The following is a 23,740-nucleotide window of genomic DNA, read 5'->3' as shown; positions in this document are numbered from 1 at the left end:
GATCCCCCAGCTAAGCCCGTATCTCTGCATTTCTGCTATAACCATGACTCAAACTAACCCCAAGGACACAAACTGGCGCACCCAGGGCAGCATGCACATGGGGTCACATTGGATTTCCCCTTCAGGTAAGTTGCTGTAAGAGTTCAAGGTACATTTTCCAGATGTGAGTCACTCTCTGCATCACATACAGGGGAAAAAAATACCCTAATTTTACAGCCCTTCTGGTAAAGGAATGCAGAGAATGTGCCGTAAACACTCCCCCCATCAAATAGGTGGTAAATTGAGCCAGGAATGCTTGAAACGCTGTACTTGGGAGAACTGCTGGGAATGATCTGGGGGTTTGAGCCTCTTTCAGTCAAACTGTTTGTTCTTTCCGTTCCTCGATTTCTTTTCAGCGCATTTGAGATGCTGAGAAAGATTTTTCTCTGCCTTACTCTCCTGGTGCATAAGGGGTAAACAAGGAAAAACCTGTGAAGATACATACATATATGTGTATATATATATATATATGTATATGTATAGCCACTGGCCCCAGGATGGCTCCACAAGGAAATCCCAGCTCAAACCATGCCCAAGGGCTCCACTGCAGAGCACCTTGCTGCCTGACAGATGGAAGGTGGGTGTTTTCCCACCTTCAGAAGGTCTTTATCTAGAAACAGACAAACGAAGCACCCAGCAACATTTCTTCCTCTCCTGAAAATATTTGAACAATCCCAGATAAAAGAGCCAAGCTTTACAGGGCATTACATGTGCTTTTGATGAATTCTGTTTCTGCACTGAGTGAAGGAATGCACTTAGCAGGCTGTTTCCCTCTATATAAAAACACTGAATTAGCATTTCTCCCTGTGATTCTCAGTGTAATATTGCTATGTCAGAACAACACAGGATAAGCAAAAACCCATAAAAATGGTCTTATAAAATTGCACAGTGCTTGGTTTTCATGCTTTAATGCCTTGACTTCATCAGTTGTTCCACCTGCTGAGAGCAACAAGCCTCTCCTCCACAGAGCTCTTATGGTTATCAAAAATCTCTGCTCTGCAAGATCCAAGGGGACTCAGTGGCCATCACCCAGCTGAAAACCATGATCCCAAAGAGTATCTGGAGATACTTCAAGGCCAGGTAGGACAGGGCTTGGAGCAGCCTAGTCTAGTGGAAGGTGTCCCTACCCATGGCAGGTGGTGGGATGAGATGAGTTTTAAGGTTCCTTCCAACCCAAACCACTCTGTGATTCTGTGACTACCTGGTGCCTAATTTTGGGGCAATGTTTCTTTAAGACTGGCAGTTAAAATGCAGCAGTAACAATCTAGGGTTAACAAGGTTAGGCATTATGTCCAGATTAGCATTACCAGATGACCTGAAGCAAGGGTTATATTAAAAAATGCCTTAATTAAAAAATACAGGTCAGAACCAGTTTCAGCTCCAAACCTCCGGTTATATTCCCTAATTAGAAGGCTTGGACACATAGCTCAGAGTGATGGATGGGCTGTGTCTGCCTCATGGCATCACATGAAGAGATGGGACACGGCTCCCCGGGCGGGGCTCGGGTGAGATCACACCACTTTTCATTGCAAATCACCTCTTTTTTCCCCAGAAATTAATAGACTGCAGGCACTCGGGAACTAGAAATCAGCAGTTGGTTGCTTCACTCCGAACTTCAACTTTACGCCCTGAAGTCACACCAGCTGTTGGCTCAAGAAAAGCAGAGAGTGCCCACAGCTTAACATGTTATCGACCTACTGCCCAACCATAGCACCTGTGCAGGAGGCAGGAGACGCATCCTCCTCCTTTTGCCCAATCTGTACCCTGGAGGACGACCTCCACCTCTGTGGGGTGTCCTCAAGGTCTTCAGCCCTGCTCAGACTGTGGGAAAGGTTTGCAGAACAGACCACGAGCAACCACATCTAAAGTGTGAGAGCGACACAGTCCTGAGCAGGAGGGAGGGATTAGGTGCTAATGAACACCTTCTGCTTTTCACCACACGCTGTGCTGACCATCTCCACCCCCTTCACAGACATCCACACAGGTGCCCCACCTGGTTCAAGCCCTTCACCAAAACTGCCAAGCACAGGCCTGGACCCTATAGAACCCCGTATGCCAGTTCCAGGATACTTCCCCAGGTGGTTTCAGATGAAACCAAACCTCTTGTCATCAACACCACTGCAATTTCTTGTTGGAGGAGAGTAAACCCTCCCCATGAACCTCATCAGAGTGGTCCTCCTTGAAACATCCACCTGACATTTGGGCAAAAGTGCTTTTCCACGCAAAAAAATAGTCTCATCACTTGTACAAAAGAACTGGAAAAAAACATGAGGAAGTGTCAGGAAATAGGGTGAGGAGCTGAGCCTCACACCCTGGATGATTAGAGACCTACAACACTGGAAAGAAGGGAAAGCAAACCTTTTACATTGCAGTTTAAATGCCAGAAAGCAGATTGCACCCTCAGTAAAAAGTTTCAAATACCCCCCACCCTGTCCCCCCAAAAAACCCCAAAACAACAACAAAAATCAAACCAACCCTAACAAAACCAAATCAACAAAAAACAAACCCAAAAATCCTTTTTTGTTTTTTTTTGGTTTTTTTACTGCAGTATAGTATAACCCATTGCAAATTCAAATAACTTGCATATTTCATTTGTTTATCTGCTGCCCTAAGTAGAGATTTTGCTACACAGCTTGCAATTCCTTTGGGAAACCAAATTGGTAATCTGATGGAGAAAGCCATAAACGGGAGAAGGCCTTCCAAATTAGAGGAAAAAAAAGCACTTCCTTGCAAAAGAAGGTTCATTCCTTGGCTATTTCAGCATGCAGGCAAATTTAGGGGGTGCCTGATAGGTATTTCAGATAAAATGGACTGGGAATTGTCCCAGGGACAGTCGATTTGTTTGGTATTAGCTCTGCCCTGCTCTGTCAGTGTGTGTCTCCATTACAGGCCATTATTGCTGTTTTCCTGCTTCATTTACATAATTAAAATAGATGAGCTGTCAGGAGAGGCACCTCATCCCCTTTCACGCTGTAGGAGGAGAGGGCGAGGTGTTCTCCATCCCTCCGCCTTGCCAATCCCCCTCAAGTGACAACAGCACACACCAGCCAGTCTGCCCTAAATTCCTCCTGCCCACCATTCCCACCATGGAACAACTCAGCAAACACCTCCCGCACTTGACAGCGGTGGCAGGAGTGACTTGGAGCCCTCAGGGTGAGATGAACAGCCGAGCACCAGGAGATCTGCGGGGCACAGAACATCTCCCTGAGCACCAGGAGATCTGTGGGGCACAGAACATCTCCCTGAGCACCAGGAGATCTGTGGGCACAGATCATTTCCATCAGTAGCAGTTTGTACGGCCCCAAGCACAAATCACTGACTGGAGCACAGGGCTCTGCTCTGACAGACACCACGTTTCCTTGTAATCCCTGTTCCTTTTGTAATCCCCTTGGGCTCCAGCCTGTGCCTGGGGAGCTCTACATGCAAGTGCTTATGCATGAAGGAGGGAGGATGGTATCTGGGGAAAGCTGCTGACAGCTGAGTGTGCTCAGAGATCCCGGAGTCAATGGTGTGTTCCAAGGCAATGTGGCCGTTAGGCTCCAGCATCCCAAAAAAACACGGAGGAAAGCAACAAAGAGGCAACATCTGCTTTTGGAGAGCCTTGTCCAGGTGTTTGGTCCCTTCCCGGCACACCGGGGCTCACACAGAGGATCAGAGGTGGTTTTCCCCCATCCCAGATTTATTACTGGAGAAGATGTCTCCGAGGAAGCTGGGGAGGTTCCTGGTTCTCATCTCCTCCTCCCTGCGGCTGCCGCATCGCCCAGCGCCGCAAATCCCATAAATCAGCAGGAGCAGTTGGGAGATGAAAGTGTAAATAGGCCATCAGAGGAGTTACTGATGCTGACAGGCAAATCCTGCCCTGACAGGCCCCCTGCCACCTCCCCTTCCTTGGGATGGAGGGATGGAAGGGTTGGAGGTCAACGTCAGCCCTCAGGATGGGGGTTTCATAGATGGTCCAACTGCTGCAGGTGCCTGTGGGTCAGATGGGAAGATGCTCCAGCCCAGTCTGCTTTCCATTGGCTGATACTTGCTGTTAGCAGCTCCTGCTGTTTAATCACCTCAAATCGCATTCCCATCTCACAGATCCCAGGGATCTAAAAGCCAGCAGAGCTCAAGCAGGATGACGGTACTCGTGGTAAGGCTAGCGAGGATAAAGCATGGAGAGCTGAGAAATCCCAAATACAACATCTGAGCATCCTAATGAGGAGGGGAGAGAGGGGGAGGAGAGTGAGAGCAAAGCTGAGAGCAAAATCCCTTAATTCAAAATTCTGCTTTGATACCTGTGCCTTAAAACCTTCTGTTCCTGTGTTGTGGGTGAGAAGCCTGGTTTCCTCTGTTAAAGAAGGACGGAATAAGTCTTCTGAAACTGCCTCTTTAAAATCTGTGAACTGAAAAGGAAGAACCTCCACACATTCATATTTAAAATTCTGGGATTTTAAACACTAGTTGTGCCCTAGGGGTGGGGAGACCAGGGTAGTCCCCCAAGAGGAAGCTGACTCCTGGGGCTTCATGGCTCAGCTTAGCACACTGCAAATTAAATAAAATTATTTGAAGTAATGCTGAACCCCAAAAGGAATTTCCAAGGGCTTCTCTAGAGCATTTGCACTCAAAGTGCCACCCTAGGGAGCAGCAGGACTGACACCACAAGGTATTTGCCCCAGAACCATCATGCTCTTCCCCAAGCACAAGACCCTCCAGCCTTTCCCCTCTCTCCTGTCTTGCTTCTTTTCACGTCACACTTCGGCTTTCCTGGGACTTCTCCACCAGAACAGCAGACAGGAGGAATGTGGCACACCATGTTTGTTTGGACAAAGCAAGAAGGGGGGATTACTATTGGCTTCCTAATGGAAAACTGGCACCACCATTAGCTCTGCAGGGAAAAATTGGATGAGGGGGAAGCCCCTGAATTCCCCAAAGAGAGTGAATTACCCATGCTCCAGGGGCAGTGATTAGGCAGGATGCCAAGGCATAGCTGACTTTTTCCAAAACTAACTGAGTCAAAAGTCCATAAATGTCAGGAACTTCACTGCAACCCACATGTCCTTGAGGCCCAGCGAGGAGCCAGCGCAGCAGAGCCAGGGGAGAGGGTGGGACTCCTGACTTTGGTGGTCCTGAGAGCCAGCCTAGTTTCCATGGCCTGAGTCAGAGCTCAGACAATCCACCTTTTGCCCGATGCCCTCTTGCAAATGTTTTTCCTGCTGGTGAAAAGCATAACAAGGGAGAGAAGGGCTGAAAGGTGCAAAAGGTTAAGTTCAGCTTCCTGCTGTAACCCCAACCCATAAGCCAGACCTTTAGCCTGCCAACAGGGAAACCAAGCCCAGAGGGCTATATCCTCCCACATGAAGCCCAGTATGGAGGCTCCTCAGGCTGACACGTGCTGTTCCCCACTGGGACAGGAGTTTCAGGGCTGCTGAGGCAGCCCCTCTGCTACCTCACGAGGAGCAGCACTGACCTCTGCTCTCTGTGAGCAGTGACAGGACCCGAGGGAATGCCTGGAGCTGGGTCAGGGGGGATTTAGGCTGGATATCAGGTTCTTCCCCCAGAGGGTGGTTGGCACTGACCAGGCTCCCCAGGGTTTGGTCACGGCCCCAAGGCTGCCAGAGCTCCAGGAGGGTTTGGACAACACCCTCAGGGACAGAGTGAGAGTGTTGGGGTGTCCTGGGCAGGGCCAGGAGTTGGACTTGATGGTCCCTGTGGGTCCCTTCTAGTTCAGGATATTCCATGATTCCAGGATACCTCTCTCTCTCCAGCAGCACTGTTTGCTCTGCATAGCAAGGGATTTTACAAGGGACAAAGATAGAAGTGCCACCACTGTAAAACTACTTTTAAAACCCACCAGAAAACAGACACAAAGCTGGAAAAGCACTTCCTATCCCTTAAACCAGCCCGGGGTCCCAGTGCTGCTGCCACACAGTGGGGCAGCCCCTGCCTGGAGGGTGGGAGATGACAGAGGTACAGAGGTGGGGATGCCACAGCTGCTCTTACAGCTCCTCAGTCAGGAGCACTTCTGGAGAGGTTTTCCTCTGAAAGATGAACACTGGGAAGGTTTTCTTCCCTCTGCTGCTCCAGAGGTTTTCTCCTCTGCTTGCAGCAGGCCTGTTCCTGCTGCCCCACGTCTGGCAGCACACTGAGGTGGCAGCATTAGGGGACAATCCCAAGGATTGTCCATTTCCTGTCGCACAGCAGGCACAGCGAAGGCAGCTGGGTCAAAACCAGAGCTGTGACATGGCACATTTGAAATGTGACCAACTTTGCTCAGGCTACTGCTTAGCTGAGATGAAACTCAGGAAATAAAGTGCCTCAAGGCTTTTTTTGCGTGGAGATGCAGAGCCATCTATGTGGAAACACTTGCAAGGCTCAGTGCTTTCCCCTAAACGACCTCAGGAGGAGAGCCCAGCCACCATACTGAGGCTTTAGCACAATTCCTGTAAAATCTTATTCTTCCAGTGGTACAGTTTTATTTTTTGAAGTGATAAACCCTAATCTCATTAGCTTGGCTCCTTTAGTGATGCAGAATCCCCTCTATCTGATTGGCACAGCAGGCAGGGATTCAGGAAGCAAGCCTGCATCCTCATTAAAGCAGGGGCAGTCTTTTTTTCAGCCTTCTCCTGTTTCAACAAGACATTAGTATGTACAACATGTGCTCTGGAACTAGTTTGGTCTAATCCTCTTTGTTTGCCTTTCAGCTTTGAAACTAGTATGGGATAAGCCTGCTTAGGAAATGCAAGGCTGGCTCATGCCAAGTGAGTTATAAGAGCCATGGGCTTTGCTTACATGTGACAGTACTTCCAGAAGCAAGTCCTGTATGGAACAAGGTCCAGGAAAAGAGCTCTGGGATGGGTTTCCATCACCACTGGCAATACAATGCTCTAGTGGAAAAAAATGATGTGAAGTACGGATAAATAAGCTCCTTCCAGAATCACGATTATTTTTTAACTAAGCATCTGAAAAAAAATTGACAGCATTTCTCAATTATTTCACAGCTTTCAAAGCATCGGCTTTTCAAGTCAAGTTGTCCAAAAGTCTCATTATCAATAATTTCAACTTTCTACTTAAAGAAAAAAATAACTGTAGTTAAAATTAATTTTGACGTTGATACATACAAAAGAGACTCTTAAAATTATATCTATTTCAAACCCTGGTGGAAAAACCCCAAACTCTAAGTTTTGAAGCCACATTTGAATTCAAATTATTCTCCATTTCATATGTAGAAAATACTGGTGATTGACACAAAGTTTCAAACACTTGGCAACAAGTTCTTTTATAAGGTGAAGTTGAGCAAAGGAAAATTTGCTTTTAAAACCCCCTATTTTTAACAGATAAAAACAACACCATAAAATAGATGTAATGACATGCAACCAGCAAAGTGAGCTCTGAAGTATATAAAATAGTGAGACAGAACTTGGAAGACAAAGAGAGGACTGGCATTTATCTGGAAAATCAGGATATCTGTTACCAAGCACCTGTTCTGTCTCTATTTACCTCTTCCTCCTTTGGGAGTTACCCAAGTGTGGGTCACAGCCGTGCCGTGGGACTGCAGAGCAGAGCCTCTGCTCAATAATTCCCTAAATTCAGCTGCAGAGAGCTGGAACATATGAATTACCTCTCTATTTATAAGGCAATAGCTCTGCTGGGATATTCAGCCTGGACTGAAGTTGTGTTAGTAAAATCAGGAGTTAGAAGGGAACATGGCATCAGGTGCCACAGGGTTTGTGAACCCACCCTCGCTTGTTCTCACCAGGGAACACTGGGAGCATTTCCAGAGCACCAAAGAAAATGCACTGGTTTGGGTTTTTATTCAATGTTTTCCTCTTTAGTAAACTTTACAGACTTTCTGTCTCTTTGCAACCTCCCAAAATCGGGCATCCTGGAAAGAAATCAAAGGCGAGGCAGAACTGCTCGTTAAGGTGGGCTGGTGGGACCAAAAGAAATGGAAATCAGCCTTGGAGACTGCCAGGAATTGCTGGCCAGGCCCTCTGGGTTGGCATGCGGGCTCTGGGAGTCCCCCAGTCCCCCTGCACAGCCAACAATGAGCCCTGGGTTTGGGGAGGGCAATGCCAAGTGGTCAGAGAACCAAATGCTGCCCTGGCTCCAGCTGCAGGGACCTGCTGGATGGCCCCACCACAGAGAGGTCTCCTTGGGCTCCAACACTGCTTTTTCCTGCCAAAAGATGATGGTAGGGAAAAACTGAGCCTTCAGATGTCCTGAGATCAAACAGATCAGACAAGTTAGAATAGGCTCTCAGGGAGTTTAGAATCCCCGAACAGCCTGGGTTGGAAGGGAACTTAAAGCTTATCTTGTTCCAAAACCCTGCCATGGGCAGGGACACCTTCCACTAGCCCAGGTTGCTCCAAGCCCCGTCCAACCTGGCCTTGGACACTTCGAGAGATGGGGTAGCCACAGCTTCTCTGGGTAACCTGTGCCAGGGCCTCCCTACCCTCACAGGGAAGGATTTCTTCCCAATATCCCATCTAATCCTGCCCCCTGGCAGTGGAAAGCCATTCCTCCTTATCCTGTCACTCCAGGCCCTTGTCCAAATTTGCTGAACAGAGAGATATTTTTCTGAAAGTGGGGTCCATACTGGCTGTCAGGGGAAAGGTTTTCCACGCTCTTCTACCAGGTGACACGTACAGAAGAACAGCTTCCATCCTTTTCCTTTTTTTCCCCCCTGGTTTTTTCCCTCACTTTTCCTTAAAGCCTTTCCCCCACAACCACAGCAGCTTCACAGCCAGGACAGCAACACCAGAGCAGTGGAAAGGAGGCAAAGCCCCATGTGAAACTCATCTCTCACCTTCACGCCAAGCCAGCCCCATTTTATTTAGGATGACTCCACACAATGCACTCGAATGGATTTTTCAAATTAGTTTTCCAAGCCAAAGAATTCCAGTCAAAGGATGGAGACTCCCCTTGGAGAGCCAGAGGGTTGCTGCACATCTGCAGCGCCCTTCCCAGTGGTTACTGGAGCTGACAGACAAACCCAGGCAAACAGATAAGTTCTCAGGTCAGGGGCAACTCCAAATTGCAAAACTGGCCCACAAGTTGCCCAGATGCAGCTAAACAAGGGGACACAGCCCAAAGCAGAGCAAGCCCTGCACCTCTCCAGCCACAGCGCCCCAGGGGCACCGTCGCTCGCGGGCCCTATTCCAATGCAGTGTTTGCAGCACAAATCATCACCTACCCACATAAATTACTCCAGGGCAGGTCCCAGTGAAGAACTCTCCTGGGTTTTGGCGTTGGGTCCCTTCGATCCCCTCTGCTGGGTGAGCTGGTGAGAGCGCTGGGGCCGGGCAGAGCTGGTGGCAGGAGCAGCCAGGGCTGGTGGCTTCACAGCCCTCTCAGTCCAGCCTCTGGACAAGTTCTTACTGTGGGGGAAAAAAAAGGACAAGAGGGCTCAGTCTTAAGCTCTGCAGGGGAAGTTTAGGTTGGATATCAGGAAGAAATTTTTTATGGAGAGAGCGATCAGACCTTGGAATGGGCTGCCCAGGGAGGGGTGGAGTCACCGTCCCTGGAGGTGTTTAAGGTGAGACTGGATGTGGCATCAGTGCCATGGGCTGGGAACCACGGGGGGTTGGACTTGATGATCTCAGAGGTCTTTTCCAACCCAGCTGATTCTGTGATTCTTTGGAAAAAAAGAAGAAAATCACTACAGATGCAAAATTCCAAGTCTTGTATAGGTGCAGGTCTATAGTCTGTGACCACTTCCGTGTTTCACTCTATTTCTTCGGCACACATCCAGCAGCTGAGATGGGAGCTCCTCCATTAGCCCTGCATGGAAGTTATTTGCCTTTAAGAAAACCACAAAACAGTCAAAAGCAACTGCTGACACCAGACATCATTTGGGCTGAGGGGCCAGACTACCCAGAGCCAGCGCAGGGGAACTGTACATGATATTAAACAGGTTTTAGACATCATCTGCTGTGTTTTGAAAGGCAAGTCTCTGCCCAGCAGAGCTCCTCAGGATCCCAGCTGACACTAACCAGAGCTCTGCTGAAGTCAGTGGCACTGTAACCACCTTCTCCAACCATGGGATCTGGCCCCCCAGATTCCCAGCTCAGCATCCTATGATCCTGACTGCACTTTTCTTACTCCAAGACAAACCAAGTCTTGGCAGGAATGCCCTTCTGTTCAAGTGAAAACGTTGCCAATGTTGTGATTTTCCATCCCTAATTACCAGGAGATTAAATTCCATCACTGTGGATGAGCGTGACTGCTGCCTTCAGACTTGCTGACGTGTTTTCAGAGAGTGGGAGAGGGAAGATGAGGAGAAAGGAGAGGAGGAAAGAGACTGTGCATAGAATCATGGAATTGTTAAGGCTGGGAAAGACCTTTGTGATCATCAGGTCCAACATCAACCCAGCACCACCACCATGTTCTCAACTGCCACACCCACACACTTTTTCAACACTTCCAGGGACAGTGACTCCACCACTGCCCTGGGCAGCTTGTGCCAATGCCTGAACACCCTTTCCCTGAAGAAATTTTCCCTAATATCCAATCTAAACCTCCTCACACTCAGCTGGCACAAGGCAGCACCCTTTGACTCAAGGATCCAGCCTGCCCAGGGGTCCAACAGATCTTCTAGAAGTGGTCCAGATGCTTCTGTTTAAGTAGCCCAGTGTTCACAAGCTCCTCGTCCTTCTGCCCTTCACTGCCAACAAGTGCATGTGAGGGCATGTGGACTGAGTTTCCTTCCTGCCCTGGATGCAGCAGGACTTCCTCCAAAGAAGAGTTTAAGCCTCCAGTCTGTACTCTGAGGAAAATCAAGGCTATTACTAATTTTTACTTTTTTTAAAAAATGTCTTTTGCTGATATCACTGTGGATTGGAGTGTGAATTACAGCCAGCAGCAATAATGAACTCACGACATAACAACCCTGGGGATGGAGCACGGAAATTTGGGGCCAGGGTACAGAAGCTTTCATCAGGCAGATGGGATGTTTGCTAACGCAGGGGTTTGTGGCAGGGGATGGTTTGGATTCAAGCAGGCTGACACACTGAGCCTTTTACATCCTGTACATTTTTTTCTGTGCTTTGTACAGGCAGTTCTTGCCAAAATGTTTCGGACTGCACTTGGCAGAGAAGCTTTTAATCAGCGTTCAGCCTCTTACGGGGCTGTCTCTGAGGGAGCAGACTCGGGCCAGAGATGGCAAGTAGTAATTTTGGCTGCTTAACCTGGGTTGATTAATTTTAACAGTCTGTTTAACAACAGATACCGTGTGGCCACAGCCAAAGAAGTTTCATGGTCTTTACTGAGATTGAAAGTAGGTGTGAAACGCTTTAAAAATGCATCATTACTGCAGGAGAGATAAAAGCTTCCTTGTCCTAATGAGGGAATGGAGTGGCCCAGGTTCCAGAGCGATTATTGCTCTTCTCTGTAAGGTCACTCAGTGTTACCAGATCCCTGAATTTCTCTTATAAAGTTGCAGAGGAAAGCTCTGAAGCTGAAAGCTGAAAGCTCCAAATCCTGGAGTCAAAGATTTGGATCACCATCATGCATTTTTGATCTCTGAACTGCTGCACCACCTTAAGGAGAAGAAGTTTAGGTCCTTCTCTCAGTCTCAGAGCATAACCTCTGTAAGGTGTTCAACTCAAGGAGTTACCAAACTCTGTGAGAGAGAGACATCTCTTGTCACAGAATCCCAGACTGGTTTGGGTTGGAAGGGACCTTAAAGCCCATCCAGTGCCACCCCCTACCACGGGCAGGGACACCTTCCAATAGCCCAGGTTGCTCCAAGTCCCGTCCAACCTGGCCTTGGACACTTCCAGGGATGGGGCAGCTACATTGCTCTGGATTTGTAAATTTGAGACAAACAACCGCCATGGAATGTCTTACCTCACATTATAAGACACAACAGCTGTGTTTCTGTAATACATTTTGCAATTCAGAGTTGCAGATGATCAAGGAAAAGGTTTTGAGATGAGATAATAACAAAATCATTTTGCATTCCTAAATCAATGTGCGTGCCAGTTTTAAATTACATTTTTAAAAAGTGATCTTTACTCCAATAGTAAAGTGTACTATTATATGAGTAACTCAAGGTCCAAGACCAGAGCTGGCTCAGTTATTGAGTTTCCAAGCCACAGTAATGCCAATATATTTGGAAAACAATGTCATATTTAGTTCAGCTAAAAAGCAAAGAATTCTAGAACTGAACTCACATTGTAGGAGTTTGGTTTTGAGACAATACTCCTTTTTTTTCCACACTGAGCAACCTGGTCTAGTGGAAGGTGGTTCCTGCCCTTGGCAGGGGGTTGGAAAGAGATGGTCTTTAAGGTCCCTTCAAACCCAAACTGGTTTAGGATTTTCTGGACTATTTCTAGGTTTTTATTACAGCACCATTTAGGTCTGAACTTCCCAGCCTGCTTTGAGGTTAGCAGCAAACACCAAATCCTAGTGCCCCTAAACTCCTGGTGCTCATCCACGTACAGTCACCCGAGTGTTTTGTACACAAACCCAGCACCTCTCCAAAGGCACGAGCCAGGTCAGGCCCCCTCCACCCAGGGGTTTGTTTCAGTCCAGCCCGGCCCTCGGGCTTCTGTGCCCTTATTTTCCATCATTTCTTAGAGAACACGGGCAGAGTGCAGGCACTTGTGTCAAGAGAGGGCAGAACAGGATGAAGGAAAGGAGGAAGCCCATCTCCAAGAAATCTCTGATTAAAATTGCTCCCAAGTTCCCGTTTCCTCCACAAACAAAACAGCCTGTCAAAGTCCAAGCTGGGGTGGATAAAATATCAGCCACGTGCCTGACTTACAGCACTGGGACTGAGGTTTGGGCACCATTTCAAGACTTTCCCCTAGGAGTCTATCCAAACCCTCTTCGCTTCTGATGTGGAATAATTTGGAAGTGTTTTCAGGCTGCCGGCTGGGATAACACAAGGGCTATTGTAAACACACACGCAGCTGATCAGCACCAAACCCACACAAATATGGTCTGTGCACACATAAATAACCAGGCAGTATTCTCTAAAAAAAAAAAAAAAAAATTAATTGAAAAGCTGAATTAAAGGAAAAGATGAAATCGCTGAGCAGGTCTTAACAAAACCAGTGAGTGTTTGTGGAAAGAGTTATGTTTCACCTAATTTTGATAAGCGAAATATGGTTAAATGCAGGCCACTAGACTTAAAGAGCAATGGGTAAGCTCCAGCCAGAGCCAGCTGTCATCCAAGTGTGGGCAGCAAAGCAAGACCATAATTTCCATGGATGCTGTTTCAAATGCTCTGCTGCCAGCTGAGAAAGTTTGGAAATGTATGAGAGCATAACCAGGGCAGGAAGACCTGGGAGGTTTAGAAATAACCTGCTGGAGACACAGGACCCAGCCTGGAGCTCTAATCCTGTATTACTGCTGCTTGCCTGACCCCTGCTCTGGGTGGAAAGAAGTGGATTGCCCTTTTGGAGTCAATGTTCTCTGGGATAATTTTGGTTTCCTCCACTACAGTGGCCAGGAAGAAATTCATCTCACCTGTGAGACATGACCCAGCTGGCTTCAATATAGAGTCACGTTTTGGACCCAGCCCAGCTTTTGAAGCAGGCTGATGGGAGCCCAGAAATGAGTGTCTTCAGAGATGGCCTCAAGGGAAGCCACAGCCAGGTGCTGGCATCATTCAGGCACGGCCACACTATGAGATGGAGGGGCTCTTTCCCAGGATTTCCAGGTAGCTCTGGTCTGTCTCATGGTATTACATCCATATCCTCTATTATTTCTTCCAAATTCCTCAGTTACCTCTGGGATTTTCCTCCATCAGCTGCTCTAGGCAGCAGATGAACCAACTCGTGCCAGCAGGTGAGCAAAGAAGCCACAGGCAGGGATGTGCAGCAACTCACCTTCCCTTCCTTCTGAAATTCCATCTCCCAGAGGTGTGATGGGACAGAGGTGACATACCTCACACCAAAGCTGCTCTCTGCCACGGCAACTGCTTTTCCTGAAAGGAATGAAGTCTCTCCATATCTGACCAGGCATTTCTGTCCACCTTGCCTAGCCCAAGTTGGGATTTAAAGAAAACAACAGCAAACCCATCTGTCAGGGTTACAGATGTTGAGTATTTACATCTTGCCACTGGATGGATTTTGAGCAGAATCATTCCGTATGTCAGTGCGGAGAGCAAACCTCATTCCCAAAATGAGATAGCAAAGATTTCTCTGCAGTAATAAATCCATCTGGATAATAATGGGGTGGTTTATGACTGTTTTGTAACTGTACCATCTGCAAACAATATTTCCTTGAGTAGGAAGTAGCTGGAAAATGAAGCAACATTTCATGTGGAGAGGCTTAAGTTCTTTGCTCTTCCACCACCAGCACTACTTTGGCCAACCTCACACTCAAAGCAATGCTTAAAATAAATAAAAGGAGTTGTCCAGGCCTTACGTGGGTCTTTGGTATCCACTGTAATCAAAGAGCTTATGGGTTGAGTCCCAGCTAAGAGGCCAGAAGGACTGATTAGAGCCCTCTGAGTGACAAACCTTGTGATCCCTGCTCTGGGTCAGGCTGATTGTGCAGGAAACAGCCGTATGTCGACACTGCCTCCTTAGGACAGCCTTGTTGGAGACTTGATGCAAAGCCTGTTAAAGCCTTTGATTAGACTTCCTCTGCTGCAGCAGCCTCTGGGCAAAGCAATGTCATCAGCTTTTTCTGGCCCATTCACGGCCTAGGCTGATGCATTTCCCAAAGGAGAAGACTTTTGCCAAGATTATGCTGGTCAAAACCCACCACCAACTATTGTACAAAGGAAGCCACAGTTCCTGATGTTAAGCACATCTAAGACAATGTGCAGAAAAGGCTATAAAACAGTTAAAACACCTAATAAAGCACTGAGGGAAGGGGAGAACATGAATTTTATGTGAGTTCATCATGCACACAGCATAATTCAATCAAGATAGCAACAAATGTGTGATCCTCCACTGCAAATTCCTCAAATCGTTGTCCTTGACCTTGTCTGAAAGGCTTTGCTTAAGCCCTTGAGACTGTGACTTGAGACAAAAGACAGTCTGTGTCACCTTTTGTTTGGTGACCTGCCCTGACAACCTCATCAGATGATTTTGAGCACTACTTTTATCCAGGATAGATTTATATGTCGTGCATGAAGCAATCAGGATCTTGCCTTTAGTTCCCCCACATTCACCATTACACAGGAAAGCCTCTAACCTGGACTGGGAGTGAGTTAAAATTTAAGCCTCCTTTAAACCTAAGATCCTGACTCAACTTGCACAGGTTGCCCAGAGAAGCTGGGGCTGCCCCTGGATCCCTGGAAGTGTCCAAGGCCAGGTTGGACACGGCTTAGAGCAACCTGGGCTAGTGGAAGGTGTCCCTGCCCATGGCAGGGGGTGGAATGAGATGAGCTTTAAGATCCCTTCCAAGCCTAGACTGACAAGGAACACACAGGCTGGAGCTGGAATCATTGCAGGAGGCAAGGATCTCCACAGGGCCATACTCATTTGGGCCTATAAATACAAACATTAAGGAGACTCCCTCCAGACTTCAGTGGCTAGTTTGTCATGTGAGGAACATTTAGGAGTACATGGGCTGCAAAGTCATTACCATCCTCCACAGAAGGATAAGGGACATTGATTCAGCTCAAGGCTCGTGACAGTGGAATGTTGGACAAGCAACCTTGACCAAGCCAAGGTTTAGAAGTGGTGGGAGTGGGGGATGAGGGTTCATGCACATCCTCTGAAGAGTTTATCAGCAAAACAGCCTAAGAATATCCTCAAGGCTGGAATAAATTAAGACACACATTTTAGAGATGTCTAGGATGCCCCATAATTTGATGACATCCCAAGTCCTAAGAAAGGCAAGGGTCGCAAAATTATCAGTTTTGTGGGTGATGAACAGGGGTAGCAGTTCATGAACTAAATGTATGCAATGTCTAAAGCTCTCCTAATAGTTAATTAAGGATGTAATGCACAACTTATAGCACGGAGAAGTACCAACTTAGCACATGAATCAGAGCCTGGTGCTGTAGTTATGTCACAGCACACAAATATATCCTCACTATTTGCATTCAGCCTTGTCTAGCCTTGGATGAGGGCTTCTGTACAGATGGACTGATAACATGAGCTAGAAATGCTGGCCAGTCTAAGAAGCCCTTCACACTTCTTAATGCTTTGGTTCTCTTCAGGTAAATACAGAGGTGTCACCTAAAGAAGTTTCTTCCCCCCTGACATGAGGTTGTAGCCAGGTGGGGGTCAGGCTCTTCTCCCAGGGAACAAGAGACAGGACAAGAGGAAACAGTCTCAAGCTGATGAACTTCAAGGTCCCTCCCAACACTAAACCCCCCTGGTCTGAGCCCATCAGGCTCTTCAGGAACACCTCCAGGAAGGCACTGCTCAGCTGTCCCCTGTGCTGTGACAACAGCACAAGCCGTTCCCAGTGCTGGCAGCCCTCCATGGTTATTAGCAGCTAATAACCCAAGCATTTCTGGGCCCCATATCACAGCATCTGAGGGCCTTTCAAGAGTTAGAAGAATTTAAGAGTTTGGTTTGCTTTGCTTTGGCTCTGGAAATCTGCATGGCTTGACCCTGGACACTCCTTGCAAGGAGACAGGGATGATGGTGGGTAATGAAGAGGTAGAACTTTAAGCCACCCTAATGGCTCCACGATCAACCAGATTGAGTAGAGGTGGGAGGTAAGTAGGGAGGCCTGGACAATTCCCTGTTTTGGACCCTCATTTCGTGAGGCTGTCTCCAGGGAGGATCTGTGCTGAACCACTGCATCTTGTAGAGAGTACCCTGAAGCCACTGCTTTCACAGTCATAGAACTGTTAAGGATGGAAAAGCCCTCTAAGATATTTGAGTCAACCATTCCCCCAGCACTGCAAAGGCCACCACTAAACCATGCCACAAAGTGCCACATCCACATGGCTTTTAAACACCTCCAAGGATGGGGACTCCACCACTGCCCTGGGCAGCCATGCCAAGGCTGGACAATCCTTCCATGAAGGAATTGTTCCCAATATCCAACCTAAACTTCCTCTGGCACAACTCGAGGCCTTTCCTTCTTGTCCTGTCCCTTGTTCCCTGGGAGCAGAGCCCGACACCCCCAGCTCCCCCCTCCTGTCAGGGACTTGCAGAGCCAGAAGGTCCCCCCTGAGCCTCCTTTTCTCCAGGCTGAGCCCCCCCAGCTCCCTCAGCTGCTCCTGCTGCTCCAGCCCCTTCCCAGCTCCGTTCCCTTCCCTGGACACGCTCCAGCCCCTCAGTGTCTCTTCCATGACAGCCCAGAACTGGGCCCAGCCCTCGAGGGGCCTCAGCTGTGCCCAGCACAGGGGTGGGCACTGCCCTGGTCCTCTGACACACCATGGCTGGCACAGCTGAAGTGCCCTGGGCCTTCTTGGCCACCTGGGCACACCACCTCAGTGGTGGTTTCACCTGAAACACTTGCCAAGATAAAACAGCTCCCACATGCCCCAGATCCAAAGGGGTGTCATCAGCCGTAACTGGATGGAAAATGAGGATCCTCTGTATGATGCCAAAGCCTCACTCCCTTCCACCTCCTGGGAGAACTGGAGCTGAGCACCAGCACCACTCATAACACTCATCCCCATTCCAGCTATCGTCCCAGAGCTCCTGCACATCTGGAAAAGAACAAAACAGCCCAGCAAACACACTGCTCTGAGTCAGATGCCTTCGTCCTGAGTCACCGAGTGGGATGCAGAGGAAAAGGTGAAAGGCGTTAGTTATTCCAAGGAATTGTGCAATGAGCAAAACAAACCCCAAACACAATTATCACCCCCATTGGGGAGGCTGCCTGCCTCCAGGAACCCCACGAGTCAGAAGGCCCACGGCAGCTCAGAACCTGCAGAGCCAAGACACACAGGCACGCTTAGACCTCCTGGAAGGAATGTCTGGGCCTGGTGGTGAATTTAAATCATGTCTTAACACACTTCCACCCCAATGCCTCCAGAGAAGCTCAGTGTTACAGCACGGTGCTCTCCCGTCAGCTTCCTACTGGGAAACATAGGAGGCTTGGAAATGCAATCACAGTGCAGCCCTTACTGGCCATGAGTGCAGATCAGAGGGGGAACACTCAGCTGCCATCATTTGTGCAGATGGTGTTTCTCCCAAGAGTCCCCCAAAAACCTTCAGTGGGCTCAACTGAAATAGTTTTTGGTTTTGTTTTTTTTTCGTTTTTAAGTTAGTCCAGCCAACCAACAAACACTTCAACTACCTAGTTCAACTTTCTTTGGCAAAGCTGCACAGTCCTCAGGCAGGCATCCTACAGGTATCCTACTGCTGTGCTCTCCAGCTTGGCCAGTTTTGAATCCCCAGTATTAGTAAGATTTGCCAGACACTACCTGCTTTTGTTGGCTATTACCCTCTCCCCTGGGAGACTCTTCTCTTTGCTTCAAATCTGGCAGAACAACTCCTGCTGCTTGTAGATTTATATGGAGGTACATCAAGTTCTCCTTCCAGTACACAGGACTGCATAATCAATTCCTCATGAAGGTTTGTGAAAAAAACTCTATTCTCAGACAGTCTTTTCCATGGAAGAGTTTTTAAACTGTTTCCAAATTGCTAATATTAAAAAAAAAATAGTATGCAAATAGTGACATGTTAACAGCTCTGGCAATATGTGGTCTGTTCCCAAAGCCACAGCTCACGGGGGTTAACACACAAACCCAAGTGTCCTCCCAAGCCTCATGTCTGCAAAACCAGAACATTTCAACAGTCCCAGAAACAGGCTGAACAAACCTTTACCAAGAATACACAGGTATCAACTGAGCTGAGCTTACCTTCGAATGAGAGAAATTTGCTGGAAGAGGTTTCTGGTGCCTAATCCAGGACTATTTCCTCCAATTCTGTTTAAGTCAGTTTTTCCAAGAGTTAAACCCCCCCTAGTTTTAGCCAAACTCTCATTTAAGGCATAAAGGGAACAATATTTATCATTCAAAGGAACCAGTTCTATTTCGCCCCTGCTCCTATTTTTGTCTTCTGCCTCTAGACAGGAGCGTCCCTTCCCTGTGCTAATTAATAGAGGGATAAAGGCACACCTTGGGGTTGAGAGTTTCATAGAAAAGTTAATTACAGATCCTGGCTTTATAATTACCAGTCGAGACGCTCACATTATCTGCCACAGGACCCCCCAGGCTTTACCTGGCTAGAAAAAAGCAAGGGACGACTTTGAAGGCTGGAGTGAAAGCTGATCTTTACTGAAAGTGTAAGACATAGGAAGAGCCACCAAAAACCTCCATAACAATAGCATTAGGGGGGACAACAACAGGTCAGAAAGAGAGAGAAACACTAATGGGTCACAGACATCATCATGTACCTGCCAAAATTGAAGAGAATGGAGATTAAGACCATAAGAAGATAATTGAACCTGCTGCACTGGCAACATGATGTGGAGCCGGGTAGCTGTAAGTCTGTTAGGCAGGCTAACTGGAAGAAGATGCAAGATCAGGGCAGAGGGAAAGCTCTCCTCAGACAAGGCAGCTGAAAATGTCAATGTGCAAACTGCGCTACCTGCTCCCAGCTCAGCCCTTGGACCCAGCAACAGAGTGGCTTAAGATGATCAAGACCACTTGTGTACTTCCATCTCCAACCTGCCAGCACTTACATACACACTCTGGTATTTGCTGAGTTGGTGCCTCGAGCTCCCCATTCCATAAATCCTCTTCCCTTTCAGGCTCAAGGGATGGAAAATGCTCTCTGAGCGCACAAAATACTCACTGAAGTCAGAGGGGAACTGCAGTGAGAAAATATGGCAGAAAGTCACTGTCTGGAGAATACAAAGGGCTCCTTATTTATAAAACCAAACTTTTCATAACCAGAAGATCTGGACAGAAACATCACACTGGCACCCAGGGTTGCATGGACTGGCCTGCCTGGGTTTTACCAGCAGCCTGTGAGCTCACACTGCCAGTTTCTGCAGGCTGGGACATCCTTGTGCTGTGTCTCTGTACAGACCATGACTCCTCTGGGGCACTTTCTATAGGCAATTTTGGGCACACACATAACTTAGAATGCAGTTTAAAGCCAACATCTTACCAGTACAGGTTTACACAGCAGGACAAACACCACAGTTCACAGCCTGGTCCTAATCCTCCTCCGTTCCCAAGGTGCTCAGAGCAGCCAGGAGCACAGTTCCCAGTTTAAAGAGGAACCATTCATTCCTTAAGGATGTGTTGGTCCATTGTAGAAGTTGTATTTCTCAATGTATTCAAGGCTTTGCCAGCCAATTCCATAAATCAACTTGTTGGAAAAATTGCCTAAAAAAAGAAAAAGGCAATTAAATGTCGTGTGAGCAACGCAGCCACGCAAGCAGGAATTCCTCACCTCGTGTACTCCCAAGGCATTTTTACAGTCCTTGCTATAGAGGCGCTCCTTTGCCCCTTGAAAACTGCCTTTAAAAATACCCAGTGAGACTGCAAAAAACTTCCCGAGTGACTGTCATGGGGAAACAAAGCAAGAGAAGGAGAGGAAGCGGTGAGTTGTGGGCCACCGTTGGTGGGCACTTGAATAGGAGCCCTGTGCTTGACACCAGCGCCACTCGGAACAAAACCGGAGCCCGGCAGCCATTTGTCAAGGGGCACAAATGCACACAAGTGGTGAGAACCTGGCCCTGCTGTAAGAACGTGTCAGGGACCTTTCTGTGGGGCTGTGCCGAGCCCCTGATGGATCGCTGGGTTGGGAGGGCAGCATTGTGAGCAGCAATAATGAGACATCTGGCCCGTTCTCTTTCTGAAAGAGTATTTTGGCTCGACTGAGACCACATGAGCAGCTCCTTGGACAATGCACAGACTCAGGGTCTCGCTGCCACCGATCCGCAGTGCCGGGTCTGTCCTCCCCCATATCCAGCACCATCCCTCCAAATCCCAGCCCCACCAGCATCCAGGGGGCCTTTGCCCCTCTCTGGACTGACACCATCACTCTCCACAGCCTCCGTCACCCAGTGGATCCCCCCTCAGAGGTCTCCATGCTCAGGACACCACAGCCAAGCTGACACACACACAGGTTTACACAACACAACCTCTCTGCCTTAAATCTGCCCTCTGGGCACAGGACCATGGAATGGCTTGGGTTGGAAGAGACCTTAAAGCTCAGTTCATTCCATGGGCAGGGACACCTTCCATGAGACCGGGTTGCTCCAAACCTGGCCTTGGACACTTCCAGGGATGGGGCAGCCACAGCTCCTCTGGGCAACCTGTGCCAGGGCCTCCCCACCTTCAGCATAAAATATTCCTCCCAGTATCCCATCCAACCCTTCCCTCTGGCATTTTGAATCCATCCCCCTTGTCCTGTCACTCCATCCAGAAAAGGCCCCCCGTCATCCCCCCAGCCAGAGAGGGAAGGATATGCAGCAGGATGTGAGGAATTTATCAAGCTGCCAGTGCAAACAGGCTCCCCATCCACAGGTAAACCGGCAGCTCCTGGGAATCCATCCACTCTCCTTCCTGTGCACAGGCAGGACCCAAGGCAGCTGCTCACAGGCACAGCCTCAGGGAAGCAAGTATAAATTATAAAGCCTGATGTGTGTAAAAACAAGAGAGTTTCTACAGAGAATTTCAGTTCTGAGCACTTTTTATCCAAAAAAAATGGAATATATAGGGATTTAATACACTAGACAACCCTTCAGCAGCTCTCTCCTGACACCCTACACCCTCCAAGTGACAAGGGGAGGGTGAGCTCTCTGAGAATGGACTTGGGACATAAAGAAAATACGGGAAATAGAAGCAAAGAAAAGAACAGCAAAGCGGAGGAAGCAAGAAGAAGGATGTCTGTGTGCTTCAAATACCTCAAAACAGAGGCCCCACTTTGCAAATAGTGTTTCACTGGGGGAGGGAGGGGGAAGGCTGGTTTTCATTTCATTTTTGCTTTGAAAACACCATTTTTCCGCACATCCACTGAAGTGCAAATTTCTTCCGAAACCACTTAAACAGAGAGCACGTCTCAAAGCTGGGGTTTTCTAAAACACATCTGTTTGAATTTATAAAGCCGTGGCTGAGAGAGCCCCCAGCAGCCCCTCGCCAAAGGAGCCACGAGCAGCATTTCCCAGCACAGCCCCCAAAAACACCCCAGCGTCTGCCCGGGCACAGCAAGGCAGGCACCAGCACCAGTGGCAGGGAGAGCACAACCCACCAGCTCAGAAGAGGGTGACAGAGAGACCGATTTCTCCAGCTCCAGCCTTGGCATGGACCATGCCAGCTGGGAAGAGAGATAAGGAGCGGCTGCTGGTGTGTGGGGGTGATAAATGGGGTGTTCACACAGCCCCCAGCACTGACCACCAACACCTCTGCAGCTGCCGGCACATCCGGAGAGCCCATCTCTCCATCCTGCTGCGAGCAGCGCAGGCAGCCACAGGCAGGATGTGGGGATAATATGAAGGGAAGAGGGATACACCCATTGCTGTGCCTTCCCAGCTCCTCCTTCCGTGCGCTCCCCACAAACCCCGGCTCAGGCAGACGGTTTGTACAAACAGCTCACGGAGGGGGGAAGTCTGGAAGCATCTCCAAATTCGCTGCTGGCACAGCAGCAGCCTCCCCCTTCCCAGCTGGCAGTTGGCACCGACAGCACTGCATGCCCCAAGCCCTGTTCCTGCAGCTGGAAGGGGCCGGGAGGGGAGGGACGCGGCCCCGGTCCCCAGGCTGGCAGCTGCAGCTGGTGGCAGGGATGCCCAGGGGAAGCAGGTGGCTCCTTCCCAAGGGCTGGGTGGGAATGCTGGCACCCAGGGCTGACGGGGCCTCTGCAGAGAGGTGACCCGCTGGCTGGGGGCCCAGTGAACACGTCTGGTGCCCTGACAAAGGAGCTGTGCAGCCCCAGCGGCACCGGCTGTGGGGGCTCAGCTCTGGGGCACCCCAGGAGGCTCCTCTGCCCACTGACAGCTGAAAGGAGGGACACAAAACATCTCTCCAAATCTGCTCCTTACAGAAGGAGATGCGCCAGGCACCAAGCTGTTCCCTGCCACTGCACAACCCTTCCCTACCACCTGCACGCCTCTTTTTCTGAAGGCTGTCCCAGCCTGTCTGCAACAGGACAAGGACATGCAGCCCCTCCCAATTGCCCCTGCCCCTCCACAGCTTACCTTCCAGGCTCACAGCATTCCCATCCTCAGCTGTGGAGGCCTCCATCCCAGGGCCATACTGACCTGTAAAACCATGAGTTTAGGGTAAGACAGACACTAGGCCCCAGCTCAGTGGCACAGTTGCTGCTCCTTTCCTGGAAATTTTAAGGTCCACGGGTTTTGTGGTGCCGAGGAGTTCTTTGGCACTCAGTTGAATGTATTTAATGCAGCCTGTGGAGCAAGCAGTCCATGGTTAATGCATCCAGAATGGCTCGTGACTGTCTACTGGGAAGACGTGAAGAGGGCAGTAATTCATTCAAGTCCACTCTGCTGTGCACATTCCCACTGTTCCAAGGAAGAGGTCATGCCCTCTTTTTCCCGTGCCTCTGGTCTCCCCCTCTGCCCTTTGCCAGGTGCCAAGAAGGGCCCACAAAGCCCTTTTACTTAATTTTTCTTTCCCCCCTCGAAGCTCCCTGCAGCTGTTGCACAGCAAACTCAACATGCTGGGCTGAGCAACCTATGATTCCTTACTCCGTGCCCTTGAAACCAGATGGCATGCCCAAGTTTTCTCTGACAAGCAAAGGAATCAGAACTGACATGACTGGAAAAAACAAGCTCAATTCCTCTTGGCAGGATATTAATTTAGAAATCTCTGGTGTCGTCGCCCCAATTCACAATGAATTTGAATCCAAGCTTTCCTAGTGCCAGACAA

At 48.9% G+C, this 23,740-nt stretch overlaps 1 long non-coding RNA gene across 1 annotated transcript in view; it reads right to left on the bottom strand.

Annotated features, from left to right (window-relative positions):
* LOC127472619 (uncharacterized) overlaps positions 1 to 23,740 on the bottom strand; it is a 57,492-nt gene that overhangs the window by 19,592 nt on the left and 14,160 nt on the right. Inside the window, exons 3-6 of the long non-coding RNA XR_007905084.1 lie at positions 23,050 to 23,112; positions 20,016 to 20,236; positions 9,505 to 9,658; positions 9,218 to 9,401 (exon numbers count right to left, since the gene is read on the bottom strand). This is a non-coding gene — a long non-coding RNA (uncharacterized LOC127472619). The remainder of the gene's footprint in view (positions 1 to 9,217; positions 9,402 to 9,504; positions 9,659 to 20,015; positions 20,237 to 23,049; positions 23,113 to 23,740) is intronic.

This window comes from Manacus candei, unplaced genomic scaffold, assembly GCF_025592945.1.
Source record: "Manacus candei isolate 608988 ecotype Guabito, Panama unplaced genomic scaffold, ASM2559294v1 h1tg000029l, whole genome shotgun sequence".
In the NCBI taxonomy this organism is placed as follows: Eukaryota; Metazoa; Chordata; class Aves; order Passeriformes; family Pipridae; genus Manacus; species Manacus candei.
This window is presented reverse-complemented; position numbering and strand designations above follow the sequence as displayed.